At 44.1% G+C, this 21,989-nt stretch overlaps 1 protein-coding gene across 1 annotated transcript in view; it reads right to left on the bottom strand.

Annotated features, from left to right (window-relative positions):
• Positions 1-20,204, bottom strand: part of LARP4B (La ribonucleoprotein 4B) — an 843,857-nt gene extending 823,653 nt beyond the window's left edge. The window contains exon 1 of the mRNA XM_085631918.1: positions 19,509-20,204. The gene's annotated coding sequence lies outside the window, so the exon portion shown is untranslated. The remainder of the gene's footprint in view (positions 1-19,508) is intronic.
• Between the last annotated feature and the right edge of the window lie 1,785 nt (positions 20,205-21,989).

Below are 21,989 nucleotides of genomic sequence, written 5' to 3'. Positions count from 1 at the left end.
CAGGTGTGTGTGGTTGGGTGCAGGTGTGTGTGGTTGGGTGCGGGTGTGTGTGTGGTTGGGTGCGGGTGTGTGTGTGGTTGGGTGCGGGTGTGTGTGTGGTTGGGTGTGTGTGTGGTTGGGTGTGTGTGCGTGTGTGCGTGTGTGTGCGTGTGTGCGTGTGTGTGGTTGGGTGCGTGTGTGTGGTTGGGTGCGTGTGTGTGGTTGGGTGCGTGTGTGGTTGGGTGCGTGTGTGGTTGGGTGCGTGTGTGGTTGGGTGCGTGTGTGGTTGCGTGTGTGGTTGCGTGTGTGTGTGGTTGGGTGCGTGTGTGTGTGGTTGGGTGCGTGTGTGTGTGGTTGGGTGCGGGTGTGTGTGGTTGGGTGCGGGTGTGTGTGGTTGGGTGCGGGTGTGTGTGGTTGGGTGCGGGTGTGTGTGGTTGGGTGCGGGTGTGTGTGGTTGGGTGCGGGTGTGTGTGGTTGGGTGCGGGTGTGTGTGGTTGGGTGCGGGTGTGTGTGGTTGGGTGCGGGTGTGTGTGGTTGGGTGCGGGTGTGTGTGGTTGGGTGCGGGTGTGTGTGGTTGGGTGCGGGTGTGTGTGGTTGGGTGCGGGTGTGTGTGGTTGGGTGCGGGTGTGTGGTTGTGCGTGTGTGTGGTTGGGTGTGTGTGGTTGGGTGTGTGTGTGTGTGTGGTTGGGTGTGTGTGTGTGGTTGGGTGTGTGTGTGGTTGGGTGTGTGTGTGTGTGTGTGGGTGTGTGTGTGTGTGGTTGGGTGTGTGTGTGGTTGGGTGTGTGTGTGTGGTTGGGTGTGTGTGTGTGGTTGGGTGTGTGTGTGTGTGTGGTTGGGTGTGTGTGTGTGTGTGGTTGGGTGTGTGTGTGTGTGTGGTTGGGTGTGTGTGTGTGTGTGGTTGGGTGTGTGTGTGGTTGTGTGTGTGTGTGGTTGTGTGTGTGTGTGGTTGGGTGTGTGTGTGTGTGGTTGGGTGTGTGTGTGTGTGTGGTTGGGTGTGTGTGTGTGTGTCTGGTTGGGTGTGTGTGTGTGTGTCTGGTTGGGTGTGTGTGTGTGGTTGGGTGTGTGTGTGTGTGGTTGGGTGTGTGTGTGTGTGGTTGGGTGTGTGTGTGTGTGTGGTTGGGTGTGTGTGTGTGTGGTTGGGTGTGTGTGTGTGGTTGGGTGTGTGTGTGTGGTTGGGTGTGTGTGTGTGGTTGGGTGTGTGTGTGGTTGGGTGTGTGTGGGGTTGGGTGTGTGTGGGGTTGGGTGTGTGTGTGGTTGGGTGTGTGTGTGTGGTTGGGTGTGTGTGTGTGGTTGGGTGTGTGTGTGTGGGTGTGTGTGTGTGTGTGGTTGGGTGTGTGTGTGTGTGTGGTTGGGTGTGTGTGTGTGGTTGGGTGTGTGTGTGTGGTTGGGTGTGTGTGTGTGGTTGGGTGTGTGTGTGTGGTTGGGTGTGTGTGTGTGGGTGTGTGTGTGTGTGGTTGGGTGTGTGTGTGTGTGGTTGGGTGTGTGTGTGTGTGTGTGGTTGTGTGTGTGTGTGTGTGTGTGGTTGGGTGTGTGTGTGTGGTTGGGTGTGTGTGTGTGTGTGGTTGGGTGTGTGTGTGTGTGGTTGGGTGTGTGTGTGTGTGGTTGGGTGTGTGTGTGTGGTTGGGTGTGTGTGTGTGGTTGGGTGTGTGTGTGGTTGGGTGTGTGTGTGGTTGGGTGTGTGTGTGGTTGGGTGTGGTGTGTGTGGTTGGGTGTGTGTGTGTGGTTGGGTGTGTGTGTGTGGTTGGGTGTGTGTGTGTGGTTGGGTGTGTGTGTGTGGTTGGATGTGTGTGTGTGGTTGGATGTGTGTGTGTGGTTGGATGTGTGTGTGTGGTTGGATGTGTGTGTGTGGTTGGATGTGTGTGTGTGGTTGGGTGTGCGTGTGTGGTTGGGTGTGCGTGTGTGGTTGGGTGTGTGTGTGTGAGACAGTAATACTGAAAGCATCTCAAAATAAAGGAACACAAACATCGAGTTTGTGGAAGGAGAAAGCACGTTGTAAGTCAAACGGGCGCAGCAAAGCATTAACACAACAACATGTTCTTTGATGTTCTTTGAACGAGAACATCAAAGGGGTGCCGCGAAAGTTATCGCGGGCGCTTAATGAGCATGCCGGGGTTTGCCAGCCTCTGCTCATAAGCGCGCGCTCGCGCACATGCACTGTAGCTCTAGGCTGGCCATGGTAGCATTTTTTGAGCCCTCACAAAAAGTCTCGCCAGACCAGCGCATGCACTGGGTGAGGCCAGACCTAAAAATACATACCTACATTGTTAAAAAAATAAACAAAATAAAGCACCATTTATCTCCCCGTGGATGTGCTTTCACACCGCTTAATTACCAAAGTCAATTATTTTGTTAGGTGACCAACACATTTTGATGTACTGCCCCTAACATAAATAGAATTATACACTATCGTGCTTAAAACGTGTGTGCAAAAAAAGCAGTTTTGGTTATTTCCCGCGGAGATTCAGTAGTGCGGGTATTCAGGAAAAAATATATTCAAAACTTTCATGCTCCAAATTACAAAACAGACACACACATGTGACTAGGGGGAGTTTTCCATAGTCTCAACTTGGCAACCAAAAGAAAAAGTCTAAAACGAAAAAATGACTTTCAACTCCGAAAAATTATTTTCTGATGTCATTCAAAATCCAATATAGAATTCACTTTTTTTTTTTTTTTTTTTTTTTTTTTATGTCCTAGGTCAAGCACACTGAATCATAAATCATGCCTTGGATTTAGCACTAAGAACCAACTGTCTACCAATACTGATAATCAATTTCAATTAATAATGAGAAAAACACGGGAAAACTCAATCAAACCACGCCGGCACTAATTAATAGTATTTATTAGAAGAGCATCTTTTTTTGTTCATTTGAATTTTTATCCATAATTATTTTGGACACATATATACAAAAACACCACGCAAGTTTTACAAAAACACAATACAAAAGAATTAAAGAATGACTAACCACCAATTTGGCATATCTCATCATTAACATACATACTTGATCATAAATCCGATTGGCCGCACTCTGCTAGTCCTACCAGCGTGTTATCTCAAAGAATTGTGGTCCATGAAGTAGCGTCGGCGGGTACGCCTAAGCCAAGAGTTTAAAATGAAAATAAGTGTCGCGTTAGCCATCCCTGGACACGTGTTTCGAGGTAGTTGCCTCTCGTCAGCAGAGTGCGGCCAATCGGATTTTTGTATACATACTTGATCATACATACACCACTCCTCATTCATTAAACACACACTCACATGTCCACTCCTTGGTTCCCTGTAGTTTCAATTTAATGGAGCAAGGACCTAAACCAAACAAGGAAATGATTGACCAACTTATTTAGATGTGCATAAATCCTACTGATGGTAATTAATTTTATAATTTATCAAAAGTTGTTTTGAAATGCACAACTAAAGCCAAATTTAAACCATTGTTAGGTATATCAGAAAAAGGTGGTCTACGCGTTTCGAACCCACTGGTTTTTTTTTGGGGGGGGGGGGTCTCTTCAGGACCAAGACACTGTGGGGTGACGAAAAAGAAAGAAGATTTTACTTTAAAATGACTGAACGACCCTAGAGCGCAACACCATTACTCAAGAGCCTCAAGAAAAAGTTCAAAGTAAAAATCTTACCAATTAAACGCTCACCAATGAGTATAATTTCAAAACTCTGATGGAGAACCACTACAAAAGAAAAACAAATCCAAATAAAAATGAATGAAAAAGAAAAATCTGTCAGCACTTTACTCAGTTTTAGTCATTGGGTTACAGTGAGAATAAAACTCCAGACTACGACTTACTATGTTGATGACAGGGAAATTCGTGGTATGGATCGAGGCGTCAGCCTCTGTTGACTTGTCTTCTCGTTTTAGTTAGGCCATTTTTATGCAAGCCCAAAGCTGAATAAAAGGCAAAGGCGTCTTAAAAATACATGTGGAGACAGATTTTATACAAAGCATAAGTCTCCAGTTAAGCGGCGACATACCTGCCGTATGCATTTAAAGAGTTAGAGAGTCTCTGTGTATAACCCGGTGATCGGGAAGGATTCTTCTAAATAGCACAATATCTGAAACAGAAAGGCGAAGGACCGGCTTAATATAAATGAAAGATTGAAAGAGAACCTAGCAAAGTCTTGTCCGCGTTAGACGCTGCTTACCAACTCCGTGGCAGCTGCAATATTCTTTACGAAAAAACGTCTCGACAAGCAGCGTGTACTTTCATTGCATCTCCAACGGCACTTCCGTATATTGTCCTTTAGGAATTCTGGGTAAATTCAGGATGATGGGAAATGTAGTTTGCAACAAAATCGAAGTACCAGGAACTGATCGCGCAATGTAATAGATAGCTACCTAAGGAAGGGTGTGCCAGCACATCCAAAAAGCTCCATGGGGGCAAAAATCAAGAGGACGAATCGATTCAACAACCAGCCTTGGGAAATGACCACCAGGAGACAACATTACAAAAATTGATTCCATCTATCTGGACGTGTGCTTACTAAGGCAGAAGAAAGTATTCTTGAAAAAGGCCTTACTTTTGTTCCCACAAGAAATAATGATTTCATAAAGATGAAAACTGAAACAATTGAATTTTGCCGTAAAATTCGTCTCAAAATGCTTCTCTGGTAATGATTTGACTACCTTTAATGAAGTGACCGGGTTAAGCAAAAAATCCAACTTCTGCCCTCCTGCGAATAAGATACCGAAGGAAGTAGTTTAGTTTGAGAGAACTATTCTTTCTGCAATCACGAATATGGAAAAGAGGACCAAATATGTAAAACATAACATCACAAAGGCACAACGAGACGCTATAGTCTCACTGAAAAAGGATTCATCCGTTACCATAAAACAGGCGGACAAGGGGGGCTCTATAGTGGTCTGGGGGACCCCAGAATACACAGCAGAGGAGCTCAAACAACTAAATGATCCGGCCTGTTACAAACGAATTCCTAAGGTTCCCACGGTTGAACTTCAAGGGAATCTTTTTGCCATTCTTAAAAAAGGTTTTGAGCAAGGGTTTCTAGGCCCTAAAGAGTACAATTACTTACAAAACAAGCATCCTAGAATTCCAGTTTTTTTATGTTTTACCTTAAGTCCATAAGAATGGGACTGGTCCGCCAGGTAGGCCGATTGGCTCATTCAAGGAATCGCAACCAGAGACTATTTCAAAGTATGTGGATCATTTTTTGAAGCCATTTATGGTAGAGGTTCCATCATACCTCCAGGATACCACAGACTTTATCAATAAACTTGATAATGTCACATTCGAAATTAACAAAAGATATAATGGTGACACTTGATGTCACTTCATTATATACTCAAATCCCACGGGATAAAGCGTTGGCTGTCCTATCACATTTTCTGGAAAAAAGATCGAAACCGGTGAGAGTTCCTACAGAATTCATTGTTGAACTCGCAAGGTTTGCCCTCAAGCAAAACTTTACCTTTAGAAGTGAGTTCTTCTATCAGATAAAAGGTGTAGCGATGGGCTGTCCCTTCGCTCCAGAACTAGCGGTTCTGTACATGTCAATGTATGAGGATAATTTAATATACAACAAAAATCCGTTCAAGCAATTCATAAAAACTTGGATGCGGTTTATTGACGATATTTTCCTGGCATGGTCAGGAAATGTTTTACAATTAATGCAGTTCTTTGATTGGCTCCCCAAAGATCACTAGACATCAAATTTAGCATCAATTATTCATCTCAAAAGATACCTTTCCTTGATGTTGAAGTCTATCCAGCCGAAGGTGGCCTAGTAACTACATTATATAAAAAAACCTTCTGATAGAAACAAGGGCTTGTTGTTTTCGAGTAACCATTCTAGAAGTCTAAAAGAGAACTTGCCTTATGGACAGTTTTTAAGGATTCGGCGTAATTGTTTTTACAAGGACGAATATACTATACATGCTAATAACCTTGTTGAAAAATTACGAGATAGAGGTTACCCAAATAAATTGGTGAGGTCAGCTATGAAGAGAGCCCGGTGGACTCCCACAGAAACATTGTTGAACAAAAAAGAAAAATCCTCTACACAACGACAAGTATTTGTCACTACCTTTTGCCCGAATTCTAATCAACTTAAAAAAGTTATCAATCAGAACTGGCATTTGGTAGATGTGAGAAGTTGGCCTGGTATATGATGTTCACTAATTAAAGTGACCACCCTGTACCATGCCAAGCAACCCTTATGGTGTGGTTGTAAGTCAACCTTTTCGGACCAGCTGCCCTAGTGGTAGCGTAGGCTAAGCAGTCTTTCAGGCTAAACTCGTTTAGGCATGTAAAGCAAGCTGTTTTACCATATGTAACCCCCCCTTTATACCAATGAAAGGACACCACACAGATATATATTCAAAATATATATGTATTTATTACTCAAAGTATCCCCTAGACTCTTTATGAGCACAGGAGCACAAATCGTTAAACAAGAAAGTATCACAATATACAGAAGTTGCACTTTATATGGATAGGCCCTGGTGGCCGCTCAAACCATATACTAAAATAGTGGTATAAGTACCACGAACAGGAAAGGGAAAAGGCCTAGGGCCTCTAGAATCGCTGGGCCTACAAGGAGCTAACTTTAGTTAGTGACCAGGAGGTCCACGGGTCGCGTGTGCAGTGAGGAAAGTTACACGCGGGCTCCCATAGGTTTTCAATGGGTGCGTAAAAGTTCAAAAGTTACTGCTAGAAGGGTCTTCTGGTTGGACTACGAAATCAAGACTTCAAACCTAGACATTAGAGATGTTACTCTACACGTGTGCACCGGAGTGCCAGCTTTACCTCACCCACAGGAAGCGGGTGCATAGGGCTCGAAGTGCGTCGGGTTTCGTCTATCTGTTCAATGGAGCCTGACGACAAAGATGCTGCAGGCGGTCGGTCCAGAAGAGATGCGGTGGATCCAAGGATGGATCGGAAGTGTAGAAGACCTGTAAGCAGAGGGGACAGTGTTCACCGTCACTAGCCAGTGACCGGCGTGGCACCAGGTAGGTACCAGGCGATGTCGGGTGCAAACAGGTGAAGAGGTGTAGCTTGTCTGCAGCCACGTGGTCCCTGAAGGTCGACGACGTCCAGGAGTCGGTTCACGAGCTGTCCCACGCAGGCTCTCGCTGTCGGCGGTGTCGGCGACTCAGAAGAAGCAAACAAGCCTTGGCAAAAGCAGGAGTCATAGGAATCGAAGAAAGCCGTTAGCTCTGACCAGCAAGGTCAGAGGGGCTGCTCCTTTGGAGGGAAGCAGGGGCCAGTCTGGAGCAACCAGAACAGCGTAGTAGTTTTCAAAAAGGTTCGCCAAGATGGCCACTAGCCAACGGGCCAGGGACCGGGCAGGCGCGTCTAGTCGCAAAGTGCAGAGGGGCCCCACGCAGATCGTGGAGATGCTGGAGGGCTCACCTTTGGTGCAGATGCTGCTCGGATGTTGGGCTTCTGAGGACCCAAAGCACAGACTCGGAGGGAGCCTCTGTTGTCGCGCTTGCAGCTTGTCGAGTGTCTTCCAAGATGGCTGGCTCCACATGTCTCGGTGCCTCCACGGGTTCCTTCTTTGCAGGGACTGTGGATCGGGCGGTGAGAGGTCTGGAGGTCCAGTTCTTGTCGGTCTCTGGGCTCGGGCGGGAGGCGGCGGCAAAGCAAACATCGATTTGCTGGATGGTGCTTGCGTTAGCAAGATGGTCACTCCCTGACCATAGGGGAGATTTCCTTCAGTCTTCTGTGCAGCAGAACGTCGAAGTTCCCGTCTTCTTCTTAGTTTCAAGTTGATTCCAGGATGTCTGAAGTCTTAGGACACAGCTCCTACCTTTAAGCGGATTCTAGGGGCCGGACTACCTGCTAGGTCCCTCCCTAAGGGTGGGACCAGGAAGGGGGGTGGTTACACCCGCAATCCTTTGTCCAGCTCGCCCCAAGTCTGGGGCTGGTGTGCCCCAGGACCGGTTTGAACTGGCATATGCACCGAGGCTCCTTGTGAGCCTCAGGCATGTCTGGTTTCTTTCAAGCTCTACCTGACCAATACACAAAATCCTGTCTGGGGTGGTGCTCGCACCTCCCCTGGCAGGAAACCCTTTGTCCACGTCTCCCAAGCTGGAAGGACTCCCAGCAGCAGGAGGGCAGACTTGTGTCGGTGGTGGCAGCGTCCATTTTGTGGAGCTGAGGCTAGGTCTGATTTTACCCGGGTTTCAGGTTCTGTACATGTCGTGTCCCTCTAGAAGGGTGGAATGCTAACCCCGTCGCCAGAATTGGCGAGGGGTTAGTATTCCAATTCGTATGACACCTTACTCGACATGTTTTGATAAAGCCAAACCAAAGATAGCATTTAACCGCGAGGTTCATAATGCACTTAAGAGTATATGGTATGGCGATATCTGGAAACGGTAGAAGGAAGTAGTTCCGACCACTGCAGACAGGCTCAGCTCATGCCAGAGCACCATCTCACATGAAACCAAGCACTCTGCCTTCAGGATTGTTAAGGCCTGCCATAGGAGTGACTTATAGGTTAACATGTGTCCCATTTAAGGTTAGGTATAGGTATACTACACCTAAGTAAGAGGTGGATACACCAACTTACTCCAGCTGAGTGATCAGCCAGTTGTGTCAAATTGCTAGGCCAGGCCAAGGGTGGCACAATACATGCTTCAGCCCCTGGTAGGCCTTAGATACACCAATGCCCTGGGTACCTAGTGTATACTGGTACAGGGGCTCACAGGGTGATCCAGTTCCAATTGGTTATGCACCTAAAGTGCATAGTGTCAATTTAGTAGAGAGAACAGCAGGCTGCGGGTCTGATTAGCAGGCCCACAGCCTCAATATGTCAAAAACCAGTGAAGCAAAAATTTGGGGTGACCATAGGATAGCAGACCCTACTCTCCTACAGTAGAGAACCTTGATCCAGCCCTTGAGTACACCTCTATTCACTTTAAAAAAAGAAAGAACTGTATTTAATCATATAGTTAGGGCAGCAGCCAAAAAAAACCTTGAACTAACATTAAGACAAAAGATGGGTTTAACACCTGTAACAGGACACCACAAATGCGGCACATGTATGTTCTGTGATCAAACTATTGCAGAAGCATTGTTCTCCCACAAAGGAATTCACTGGAAGCATGATACTTTCTCAAATTGCAAGACTAAGTATGTAATTTACGGGATTGTATGTCCATGTGCTATGTTGTACATAGGCAAAACAAATCAAGAGGTCCGACATAACTCAACATAAGTCTCGAATTAGGGAGAAGGTTGAGACTGCGCCGCTTGTCAATCATTGGAATAAAAAAAGCACACACAGAAAGATCTGTACTGGACGGTTATTTCAAACGTTGAACGTGACCCTAGAGGAGGTGATTTAGAATTAAAATTATCCCAACGAGAAGCAATGCTTATTGCCAAATTTAATACTGCAATCACAGGTTTGAATGAATTATCAGAAATATACAAATTGTAAGGAGACATCTTTCGGAGCATTTTGTATAGGCCGATACATTTATTTTTCCATCCTGCTTCCATTTAGCCATCTATTTCACTGTGCGATCAGTTACTCATACTCCAATCTAGCTGCAAACTACATTTCCCAGAATCGGAGTTTCCCCAGAATTCCTAGCGGAAATTATACGGACGTCCCAGTAGGAAATTTGATGAAAGTACATGTTGGCTCTAGAGGTGTGTTTCTGTAAAAACATTGCAGCCGCCATGGAGCTTTTTGGATGTGCTGGCACACCCTTCCTTATGTAGCTATCTATTAAATTGTGCGATCAGTTTCTGGTACTTCGATTTTGTTGCAAACTACATTTCCCATCAACCTGAATTTTCCCAGAATTCTTAACGGACAATATACGGAAGTGTTGTTGGAGATGCAATGAAAGTACACGCTGCTTGTCGAGACGTTTTTTCGTAAAGAATATTGCAGCTGCCACGGAGTAGGTAAGCAGCGTCTAACGCGGACGACACTTTGCTAGGTTCTCTTTCAATCTTTCATTTAAATTATGCCGGTTCTTCTCCTTTCTGTTTCAGATATGGCGCTATTTTGAAGAATCCTTCCCGATCGCTGGGTTATACACAGAGACTCTCTAACTCTTTAAAAGCATACGGCAGGTATGTCGCTGCTTAACTGGAGACTTATGCTTTGTATAAAATCTGTATCCACATGTATTTTTTTAGACGCCTTTGCCTTTTATTCCAGCTTCGGGCTTGCATAAAAATGGCCTAACTAAAACGAGAAGACAAGTCCACAGAGGCGGACGCCTCGATCCATACCACGAATTTCCCTGTCATCAACATAGTAAGTCGTAGTCTGGAGTTTTATTCTCACTGTAACCCAATGACTAAAACTGAGTAAAGTGCTGACAGATTTTTCTTTTTCATTCATTTTTATTTGGATTTGTTTTTCTTTTGTAGTGGTTCTCCATCAGAGAGTTTTGAAATTATACTCATTGGTGAGCGTTTAATTGGTAAGATTTTTTTCTTTGAACATTTTCTTGAGGCTCTTGAGTAATGGTGTTGCGCTCTAGGGTCGTTCAGTCATTTTAAAGTAAAATCTTCTTTCTTTTTTGTCACCCCACAGTGTCTTGGTCCTGAAGAGAACCCCCACAAAAAAACTGTGGGTTTGAAACACGTAGACCCTCTTTTTCTGATATACCAAACAATGGTTTAAATTTGGCTTTTGTTGTGCATTTCAAAACAACTTTTGATTAATTATAAAATTAATTACCATCAGTAGGATTTATGCACATATAAATAAGTTGGTCAATCATTTCCTTGTTTGGTTTAGGTCCTTGGTCCTTTAAATTGAAAATACAGGGAACCAAGGAGTGGACATGCGAGTATGTGTTTTATGAATGAGGAGTGGTGTATGTATGATCAAGTATGTATGTTAATGATGAGATATGCCAGATTGGTGGCTAGTCATTGTCTTTAATTCTTTTGTATTGTGTTTTTGTAAAAACTCTTGCGTGGTGTTTTTGTATATATGTGTCCAAAATAATTATGGATAAAGATTCAAAATGAACAAAAAAGATGCTCTTCTAATAAATACTATTAATTAGTGCTGGGGTGGTTTGATGGAGTTCTCCCGCGTTTCTCATTATTAATTGAAATTTATTTTCAGTATTGGCAGACAGTTTGTTCTTTATACTAAGGGGCTCAGCCTTACTGATTAGAGCCACACCCATTCTTGGTTGGATTTAGCACTGGCAGTTTAATGTTAGTCCCATAGCCCCTCTCCATGTTTTAATGCAAATCTTTTTATCGATCTCACAATTACATAAACTTTGTACGACAAGTAAGTCAGATGAGACTTTCAGCTTAATTTATTGTCTATTAGGGCACTTAGGTATAGTTTGCCACATGCTTAATTTCGTTAGGGCCTACACTTCAGATATAATTCGGATATTGACATCTAAACGATATAACCTTTGTTTTGCCGATATAAAACTGCATGTTGTCAGTATTGAGGTCGTGCACCCTGGTCAGTTGAGCTTGCAGGCCGATCTGTGTGAAGGAAAGAATAACTAAAGTCATCTGCATATGCCATTTACTGGACTTTGATGTTAATGATTAAGATTCAAGAGCAACAGAAAAAGATAAATAGATAACTGCCTAGTGCAGCTACATCCCATAAATGTATATCAAATGAAATCGAACTACTAATTGGCAAAAATGTGGAGACAGCTAACATTTCTTTTTTGGAGCAAAAGCAAAGCGTTTGAGGTGCACCTACACGATATTTTACCAGATAGAAGAACAGTGGAAGAAATAAGAAATCTTAAAATGAACATTTAAGAGGCAGACCAAGTATTACAAAAAGGTACATGACAATCACAACTAAAACATCTGCATAAGACCGTTTCAATTACTACAATGAGGGATTAGAGATAAAAAATATGTTTCGATGTGCAAACTAATGTATAGGATGCAGTTGCAGTGACTACTTTCAGGGGCCTAGTGGGGGGGGTTTTGTACATTTCAGGATCTAAAGGCAGACAAATGATATACATGAAGGGTAGTTTTTGTCTTTCAACACTGTGTACCATGTCAGAGAGACAGTTTGAGGAACGCGAATCGACCCCCGCCCACGAGCACGGCTCCGCAAAGGACGATGAGATTGGGTGGTTCGTGTAGGGTGATAACATATATATATAGTGAAATTATCTGGGTGGAGACAGGAGAACCTAATCACAGGAGAGGAGTATAAATACCTTAGGAATGAACATCCAATTACCCCCTCAATCTGCTTCATCCCTAAAATACATAAGAACCGAGACAATCCCCCTGGTAGACCCATCATCTCGGCTATGGATGGATTATTAGAACATACCACCAGATATATTGATTATTTCCTTCAAGATTTTGTTAAAGATCTACCCAGTTATGTTCGGGATACAGGCAATTTTTTAAGACATATTTCTGAATTTGAGTGGCAAGACAATTATTTGTTGATGGCATTGGATGTTACCTCGTTGTATACGAGTATTGAACATACGGATGGGATAGCAGCGATTAGACATTACTTACCTATAAGATCTATTTCTATGAAATGTCATAGTAATATGCTACTTGACATGATTCTTTTCTGTCTGTACAACAACATATTTATGTTCAATAGTCAACTATAGCGACAGGTGAGAGGAGTTGCCATGGGAGCCAGCTTCTCTCCTAGTTATGCATGCCTGCATATGGGCAAGTGGGAGGAGCTGGCTCTCATGGACACACACAAACAGAGTATGATGACCAATGTTAAAATGTGGCGACGTTACATTGATGACCTTTTTGTAATTTGGCAGGGTACAGAAAATGAAGCCCATGATTTTGTACAGAGCCTCAACATTAATGATATTAATCTCAAATTCACGGCCACAATCAGCTCCAGTTCTGTGGAAATTTTAGACACCCAGGTATACGTTGAAAATCACAAAAATTCAAACCAGGTTGTTTAGGAAGAAAACTGCAGGTAATTCAACACTTTACGCAAGTAGCATGCATCCAAAACATCTGGTGAATAGTATACCGTACGGTGAAATGTTACGTCTGCGAAGAATCTGTAGTAATGACAATGATTTGGAGGCAGCGCAGAAAGAGAGCAAACTGAGATTCCTACAGAGAGGTTATCAAGAAATAATAATTGACAAAGCAATAAAAAGCAGAAATGAGATCTTAAAAATTAAAGCAAAGGAAACAAAAGGGGATACGATGTCACAAGGGGCTGTAGACTACCGTATGATTCTTAAATTCAACAATCAGCATAAAGAAATTAAAAAAATTATTGACAAAAATTGGGCAATGGTACTTTGTGACCCAGTGATAGGTTCTCTTGTCCCCAAGAAAGTCCCCATCACCTACAGTAGAGCTCCATCAACCAGGGATAAAATCGTTAAGACAAATCCTGAAATCTTAGAGAGAAGCAGCTGGCTACAAATGAGAAGGGGATTTTTCAAATGCAAAACATGCAAGGCATGTACACATGGTACTATCAAAAATACGTACAACACCCCTTTCAGTGATAGAGAATTCAAAATAGACAAACTATTAACTTGTAAAACGGAGTTCGCTGTGTATGTGTTGCAATGCACGTGTGGCCTACAATATGTGGGCAGTACTGTGTTACAGGTACATAAACGCATCCTTCAGCACCTACGAGCCATAACAAACCAAGATAACACATATACTGTGGCACGACACTTTAAAGAGAAACATAACTCCGATATCACAGCCCTTAAATATTTTGTTATAGACTGTGTACCGCCCAGCAGACGAGGAGGAGACAGGGTCACCAAACTGAGAAAACTAGAAACAAGATATATACTTCAGTTGGACTCAAAAGCACCGTCAGGGTTGAATGTTACAGAGGATTTACATACATGTCTAAGTTGATAACTATCACTGATAACAAAACAGAACATAATAAATCAAGTAATACCAGAATGAATATCGAAAGCGGTTTAATAATTTTATTAGTGCTCTAGAATGATTCCTTTAAAGTGGGGTTAAATATTAGACTATATATTTGTTTTAATTATTTATATATTTATTTATATCATAATATATATATATATATATATATATATATATCACATTTGTATGCCTTAATTTATTGGAATCTGCACATTGCACTTTAAAATTATTTAAATATGTATTTAAAAATGAATTTAAAGTATTTGAAATTATTTAAAGTAGTTAAAAATATCAAAGAGGATACTTACCGCCGACCATCTTGGTATCCATAGCCACTCTTCTCAAATTTAGCTAAACCAGTATGATAGAATACTTTGAAATAGGTCTGGAAAACATATAGTGATTTTAGATATAAATTTTTCTATGGTTTTATTACTTTTTTATTTACGTTCCCGCCGGAGGAGGCAGAAGAGCGGCCGCAACTCAGGAGAGTTGCAGCGGAGCCGGTGAGTCACCACGTTTCAGGGGAGAAAGGGGAGGGTGAGCGGGAGGAGGGAGGCGACACTAACGGAGGACACGGGTAAAGAAGAACCAGTAGACTGGGCACAATAGTTTTTTTTGTCCATCGGCACCAGAGGTTATTTTGCGGTTCTCTTGCTCTCTTTGCACCCTGTATTCACCTTTGGCTATTAGGACACGTTATTTTGCCACCGAACCCACTTGTGTCTTCTGCGGTTGTCCCTGAAGCACTCCCTTGATATCCATCACTCCTAGGTGTGGAGCACTCCCTTGATAGATATATATATACACACACACATATATACACACATATATACATATACACACACATCTCTTACGAATAAAGCCCTCTTACTCTTTCACTCCCCGGTATGGTGACTGGGAAAAACCATAAGTCATTTAAAACAGGGCAACTGACGGCTCCCTTTCTCTCCTCTTCTATGAGCCTCCGGGAGACACCATCAAGATCGAGGAGGAGCCTGGGAACATCTACTTCAGACTCCCCGTCCAGCTCAACCCTTAGTACATCGGGAGAAGAACAGGAGGAGACACGCGCTGTACACGCTGATAAGCCACATCCTGATAATAAACCACGTGTCTTTGGAAAATATATTCAGCCTCCTCGCTTGTTTATCAGACCCCCACCTCCCACATGTATATACTTTATTAATTGTAATATTTAATTTTGCGAAACAGTTGCAGACCACTTGAGTAGGCCTTGCGAACCCTACATTAAGAATCACTGCTCTAGATGAATGAGCAGAGGGAGATGATCGTTGTAGGCTGAAGATTATCATGGGTGAGGACATTCATGGACTTGATTTGTGAGCATGTCAGAAGATTTGGTCAACAGGAATGAATAAAGTTAAATGATATGCAATATACTTCTGGGCTATAGTCAAATATTTTAAGTAACTATTTGAAAGAAAAAATGTATATCAGAAAAATATGTACGTTTCATGAAAAAAGCTCAAATAAAATGAAACTACTATAAAATAACAGGAGAAAAATTGGGGAACGCCTTGGCTAAAAGGGCTATGGAAAAAAAAAGTCAATCAGATACAAGATAAGAACCACTCTTTATCTAAAGAGCCCTCTATGTTTTAAATATTAATCATCATGTAAAAATTATAGCAGGTAATAGTCAACATAACCCAAAATTAGTAACACACAATTGCGTGCAAGGACAGATACAAGTTGCCTGGGTGAACAAATAGAAAGCAAATGCTCACTTTGAATTCATAGGCAAAAGGAGGTTACACATTCAACGGTGGTCATTTGAGAGCTATGAACAAATGTTATTTTAGTACTACCTAGCTTCCTCCTGGCCAGGTGCCCACTGCAATAGCAGTGGGACGTCAGTTGCTTCCTGTGCAAGTGCCAAGGTGGAGGAGTCCCTCGTTCGTTTCTCCTCAAATGAGGGTCGCGCGTGTTGTCATCAGGTGGCGCCCAGAATGGCAGCATATACGGTATCATGAGACCCCGCGATTGGCCTCTTTCTTTCTGCTGCGCACAAGGATGCAACATACCACATCAAACACCCCCAACTCACTCCTGGAAGAAGATGGAATTTCTGGACGGGTTTAGGAGGCAGAGGTGCATACATAGAACAAGCATTTGCAATGCAATAGGTCTCGCATTTGCGAGAGTTTGAGCTACTGGCATTGTAAATGACAAAACTTTTATCTATGTGTTGGTTTTGAAAACATATAAATAAAAGGCATTGTCATTTACAATGCCAATAGCTCCACACACAAAAAAAAACATCTGATCTCGAGGCAGGCACCTGAAACAGAAACCACACACAATTGTAGAGCTGCTGATCTCACTGACAACGCCTACACAATCCCTGATATCGCAACGGGAAAACAAAACCACACCGAATGCCAAACCCGCTGATCTCACTGCAGGCACCTATGCTCGGTTTGCTAACGTGAGGAGTAAACAAAAACAAATACAATGGCGGGATGCATATTAAACTCAGTCCTGCCAGCCATTAACAGTGGGGCGCTCGTGGATGGAAGGCCGTGTCCCGTGCTGGGGTAGACTCCATGTCCATACTGCCAGCTTTTACGTATTACCGCTTCTCATTACATTTCCTATGAACCCCTCCCTCCTTGTTATCTAAACCCCTAAAACAAGTGTCCTGGTACCACGCCTTTCATTCTACCCTATTCAGCACTTTGTTATTGTGTCAATGAAGTGCAATAGTATATACTAAAAGCTAAGTATTGTGGCAGGGGAATGTTAAGGAGGAAGGTATGTAGAGCTGTCGCCCCTCACCTCGCACCCAGAGTCGGTTTCCTTTTTACGTTACCATAAAAGGATATTCTCATGTTTTTACTATGCGTTTACTACATTACCTTTAATTTTATTTCACGTTTGCTACAATGTGCCGTGATGAGATTTAATGCATTGAGTATATACGGTTCCCCTTCTGTCTGCCTCTAAATGGCAGGTCCTAAAATTTTGTTATGTGCGTGTACATAAGACTTGATTGAATATAGCGCTTCCCAGTAAACCAGTCCCCTCACGGTGCTGACTCGGTTTTCCAGGCATCCCTCAGGCCAGTTTCTCACGGCAAGTCTCTCCTCTCGCCGTCAGACTGGTAGGGGGTAGCGGTGGTGAAGATTGGCGGGGGGGAGAGTAAATGGAAAAGAGGAAGTGGGAGGGGAGGAGTGAGAAAAGAGAGGGGGGGGGGGGAAGAGAAACACTCGCGGAGCTGCTGCGCCAGAGGCAGCCGTTCAAGAGAGGTGGAAGAGAACACGCTGGCAATGGCGGTGCCATGAAATGAAAGGAGAGACGGGGTAGAAAGATGGAGAGAAAGGCATACCCTTCTGAGAGGGGCGGAGAAACGGGGGAGGGAGAAGGAGAGAGAAAACTGGAGGCAGGGGCAGATAAGAATAAATGACTGTAAGGGGGAGAAGACTGATTGAGGAGAAGTGTCATTGCAAGGGGGCGCGTTTTGAGCGCCTCGGCAGCAGGGCTCCTCTCGTGCGTGATAACCCAAGAACGGGGGCCTTAAGTAAATGAGGCGCACGGGCTCTAGATAGATGACCCCAAGGACCCGTGCTCAGCACCAGAGTGTGAAGCTGCTCTTTTATATTTATGTTGCTCTGTTAAATCCTGGCGTGCCCACTCAGATCTGGGCAATCTCTCGGCATGCTGTGGCGGGGCGGGGGAGCGCATTCCAGGCGGGGGAGCGGACCCTTTGAAGTATGATGCTGAGGCTGTGCACCAGTGGGCTGAAGCGCTTCCCCAAACGGATTGCATGGCGGCACGATGCACGTGATTGTGCGCGTACTCGCCATGCAATCCACTTTTGGGAGCACTTTGAAATGCCCCTCTTACTAGAGTCTCGCCTAGCAATTGCGTAAACGCAATAGCTAGGCGAGACCTAAAAAGGGCCCCATGTCACGAGGTGTAGATTGGACACTTTAAACATTACTATTTCACAGTGGAATGCTCTGCTAAATCAGTTTACATTGATTTAAGGCTGAAAAGGAATGTTTCCGAGTAAAATAAAGTGCCGCAATAATGCCGCTAAATTTCCATTTTTGTGCCGCTAAATTTGCAAATCTATGCCGCAATATCCTGGGGGGGGTCTGACAAACCGTATCTCAAGAGCGATTTGGGGAAAATGGCAAGCGAGATGATCAATAAATACACATTTTTTATAGTACTCAATTTACATGGAGATTACGTGGAATGATGTCACCCAGAAGAGCGCAAGTATGCACATATCTATACAACATGTACAGCCATCAATCACTCCCGTTAGTGTTTATACAGGAGGCCGATTGAATAACATGTTTGACACTAAAAGAGCGAATGTTCTGCAGGAAAAATTCAAACAATATCCAGTCTTAAATAAATCAATAAATAAAAAAACACAACAAAGAGAAAGAAGTATAGAGGCAATGCCAAAAAGAAAGGGAGCATGGATGAACCTCTACCTTATATAGCGCTTCATAACGCCATTCGGATGCTTCTAACAGCTAAACATAATAGATGTTACTATTTCTCAAATGGTGATACACACCACCCCCAGCCTTCATAAAAAAAAAAAAAATGAAAAAAAACGATAACCAAACAGTAAACCAATCACTAAAGGACCAAATGGGGGCATGTAAACAACTTACTTCCACACAAAAGGTATACACTGACCCTTGCTCCCGGGTTTCAAATTCATAGCATGGCTGCCCTGCCTAGAAAAGGAGCGACACTAGGCACCCGCACTCATTTTATACTAAAATTTGGTTTGCACAGTAAAACAAGAAATAAATCCTCTTAACAACTATTAAGGGTGTGAGACAGCAAATCCAATTAAAAAAAAAATGTTAAATAAAAAAAAGAAGAAGAAATCATAAATCCGGACAGATAAGGCTGGCCAGCGAGTTTCGGATGAGAAGATAGAGTCAGTATGAAAGTACAAATTAAGCGGTGACAGCATTACAAAAAAGCGCAATACAATCGATACGGAGAGTAGCTGCCTATAGCACTCCTCCCACGAGCCCTGATCCGACAGTTCTCTGAACATTTCACATATCTTGGGGGTTGCACTGGCTCTGCCCTTCTGCTGACAAAATACCACTAGTCACCGTTCAGACCACCTTTTTTCCTGGTGCCTAAACAGCACCCAGTCGTTACAAATAAAGCAAGTTATTGATTGACATTTATTACAACGCTCCAGCGCAATCCACTCATCCAATTTCTGTTCCCGAAACTAATAAGAGATTCTGACCCTAGTCGCAGTAGGGGTCTGAACTCTTGGGCGTCTGTCTCCGCCAGTTTGGGTCCAACAAAAGACTCGTACCCCAGGACAGACCTTCTACTCCACTGCTCGTCTAGGTACCTACTTTCAAGCTCTGCACAGACAGGCGTACTCTTTCAATGGGTAAACAAAAAACAATGTCAACGATAAGATTCCTTATCCATTAAGCTGTCAAAGTTGCTGTGCCAAACAGAATCTAAGTAAACGAAAGCGAAACCAGACAATACCCAAAAGAAAATCATTAACATCCTCCTGGCCTGGGTGAGAAAACCCCTTCTAAACGTAAAGGGAAGCAGAGCCTACGCCACAGCATCATACAATCTCTACTGCAAACAACAGAACACCTCTACAAAGCCCGCAGCAAGCGCCCTCTCACCTTTTTTAAGACAACCGTCCACGGCCTTATCTGCCGCAGTACTGGGCGCCGTCCCTGCCAACAGCCGCGGGGAAGAGGATGGAACTGGCCTCTTTCAAATGGCGCCGCTTACAGCGCAACGGACGCGGGGAGCAGGGCAGCAAAAACGATACAGGAAAGGGTGTCGCGGTTGAGCGGAGAGTTTGAGCAGCTTTAAGTGTCACCCACCGCTGCCCAAACGAACAGCTGCCACCCGCGCTCTGACACCTCCAGTAGCCGCTCTCCACCACCATTCGGCTATCCGGCCTCAGGATAACACACACTCTCTCAAACTTCCTGCAGTCCACCGGAAGTTCTGCCCCCCAACTCTACCCCCATTGGCCGTCGTCAAGGGCCCCGAGACGCTGCGCGTGCCAGACGCGACCTTTTAATTGGCTGAAAGCTCGGTGATGCTGCGGTCGTGACGTCACTTGAGAGAGGCGGGCAGGCAGTTCGGCGTGTGCGACACGGAGGGCCTCTGGTTGGGGAACTTGTGGATAGTTAACAGCCTCCTTTTATGCTTCTAAGTCTTGGTGCCGGGTTCACTGAGGGAAGAAAGAGGGTGGAGGGCGAAATGCTGTTTTGGTGCTCCGAGCAAGTTAGATGATCTCAACTCAGACACACCTGGCGGGGTAAAGAACGGCAGAAGACGGATGCAGGCGCCACGCCTTCACCCAATGGGTAGTGGGAACGGCCGTGACGATGCTTTTCCGCTGTGCGCCGATCAGACCGCTTGAAGTGCAAGACGTCACCTGGGATTCTCCCGGATTTCCCTTTCCAGCCACGCCCCTTATAACATTTGAGAACTAAGCGTTGTGGATTTCGGAGTGTCCTGGGGGCTTATGTTTCTGTTGAACTTGTGTCGGATTGGTAACGCGGGCACTCGGGCACTCGGGCAATGCCCGAGGAGCCGGTATCCGAATTCCAGCTATGGGCTGTTTTTTTTGAGCACCTGGGAGGGAGGGGCGATTTGGCGTTGTTTTCTGCGTTGTTCGATGCCTCCAGCGACAGAGTGGGTGCCTGAGGGGCCTTTTTGGAGGCAGATGGGCGTCCATTACCTCCTTTTTGTCAACGGCAGAGGTGTCACTCCCTTTCTCTTGCAGGGCCGGCTCATTAATGTATGCATAGTGAGCGGGGGGCAGGGGGCCTGAGCAAAAGGGGCCTCACTTGTTTTCAGGTGTGTTTCACCAGTGTAACCCCCCCCCCCTCCCTTTTATTTTTATTTAAATAACATTTCGCCAAAGCAGTGTTTTGCAGAAAGGCAATATGCGAATGTGGCCACTTTTTTTAGTGTGCCTGGGCCGATATTTAATCCCAATCCAGCCACATGCTACTGCCTAACATTATGAGCAAATAAAGCTATCTTCTATGCGTAAATAATGTAACATATTGTGGTGCTCGTATAAAGCGCTCCAGTGTCCAAAAAGGGGCAAGGGCACCCAAATGCTGGTAAAGCTCATGTTTTAGTTAACGTGTTTAAGGAAAGCCCCATTTAGAACCCCTCCTTTACATCCCACTTAAATCATTTGAAATAAAGCCAGAGCTTTAAGAAATTCTTTTTCCACTTCATAACTATATTTTAAATTTTTCTGCCTGTACTTCCTTATGTTATGTCTCCCCTCACCTGTAAACACATAATTTCCTTTGGTGCTGTCAATAGTTCGACAAGTGTTCCTCTTTGACACAAAATAATAATTATAATTGACACATGTGACTATCACTATGTGCACTTTGCAGACTAAGGCTGAGTGCCAGAAATCACTACATGGAGAGACTGCAGTTATATATTACCCAGTGGCGGTTGTAGATAGGATTGTGTTTCCATAGGAAATGCTTTTTTTGTGTTGCTAATAACCTTGAGCAGTTTGATGAATCTCCACAATGCGCATGAAAAGTTTCAGGGTGATCCGTCAAGAAGGGGCTGTGAAAAAATGGGAGTCCCAAAACGCGTTTTCCCCATTAATTTTTACATAGGAACTATAGAAAAAGCTACAGCCCAAACCTCCAAACAGATTTACACTAAATTTGGTAGAAAGCTAGATCTTGCTCTAGAAAGAGTGCTTTTTGTGATGTGGTGTAAATCCGTTCAGTACTTTTGAGCAATTAATGCTAAAAAAAATGTATATTTCATGCTGTAGAGGAGCAACGGACACATCAGATCTCATGGAGAGATCTGATTGGCTGCACATCATCCAGGAAGTGGTGGTAGCTCAGGACTCAATCTCAGCCCTGAGTCCTAAGAAAAAACTCAAAGAAGTAGAGGGCAGGGTAGGGATACATGTCAACTGTAAGCTTTTAAACATGGGTAGGGAGCTACGGCATGAGTGAACTTTAGAATCTTGGGGGTTTTTTTGTACTGTATTTGCTCTATCTTATCTGTTTTCCGATATTTAGGGAGAGCAGAGATGTTTGGTTCCTTGACACTGGATTTTTCTTTTTTTTTTACCAATCAGGTGTTAGACG

Source organism: Triturus cristatus, chromosome 10 (assembly GCF_964204655.1).
Source record: "Triturus cristatus chromosome 10, aTriCri1.1, whole genome shotgun sequence".
NCBI classification, from domain to species: domain Eukaryota; kingdom Metazoa; phylum Chordata; class Amphibia; order Caudata; family Salamandridae; genus Triturus; species Triturus cristatus.
This window is presented reverse-complemented; position numbering and strand designations above follow the sequence as displayed.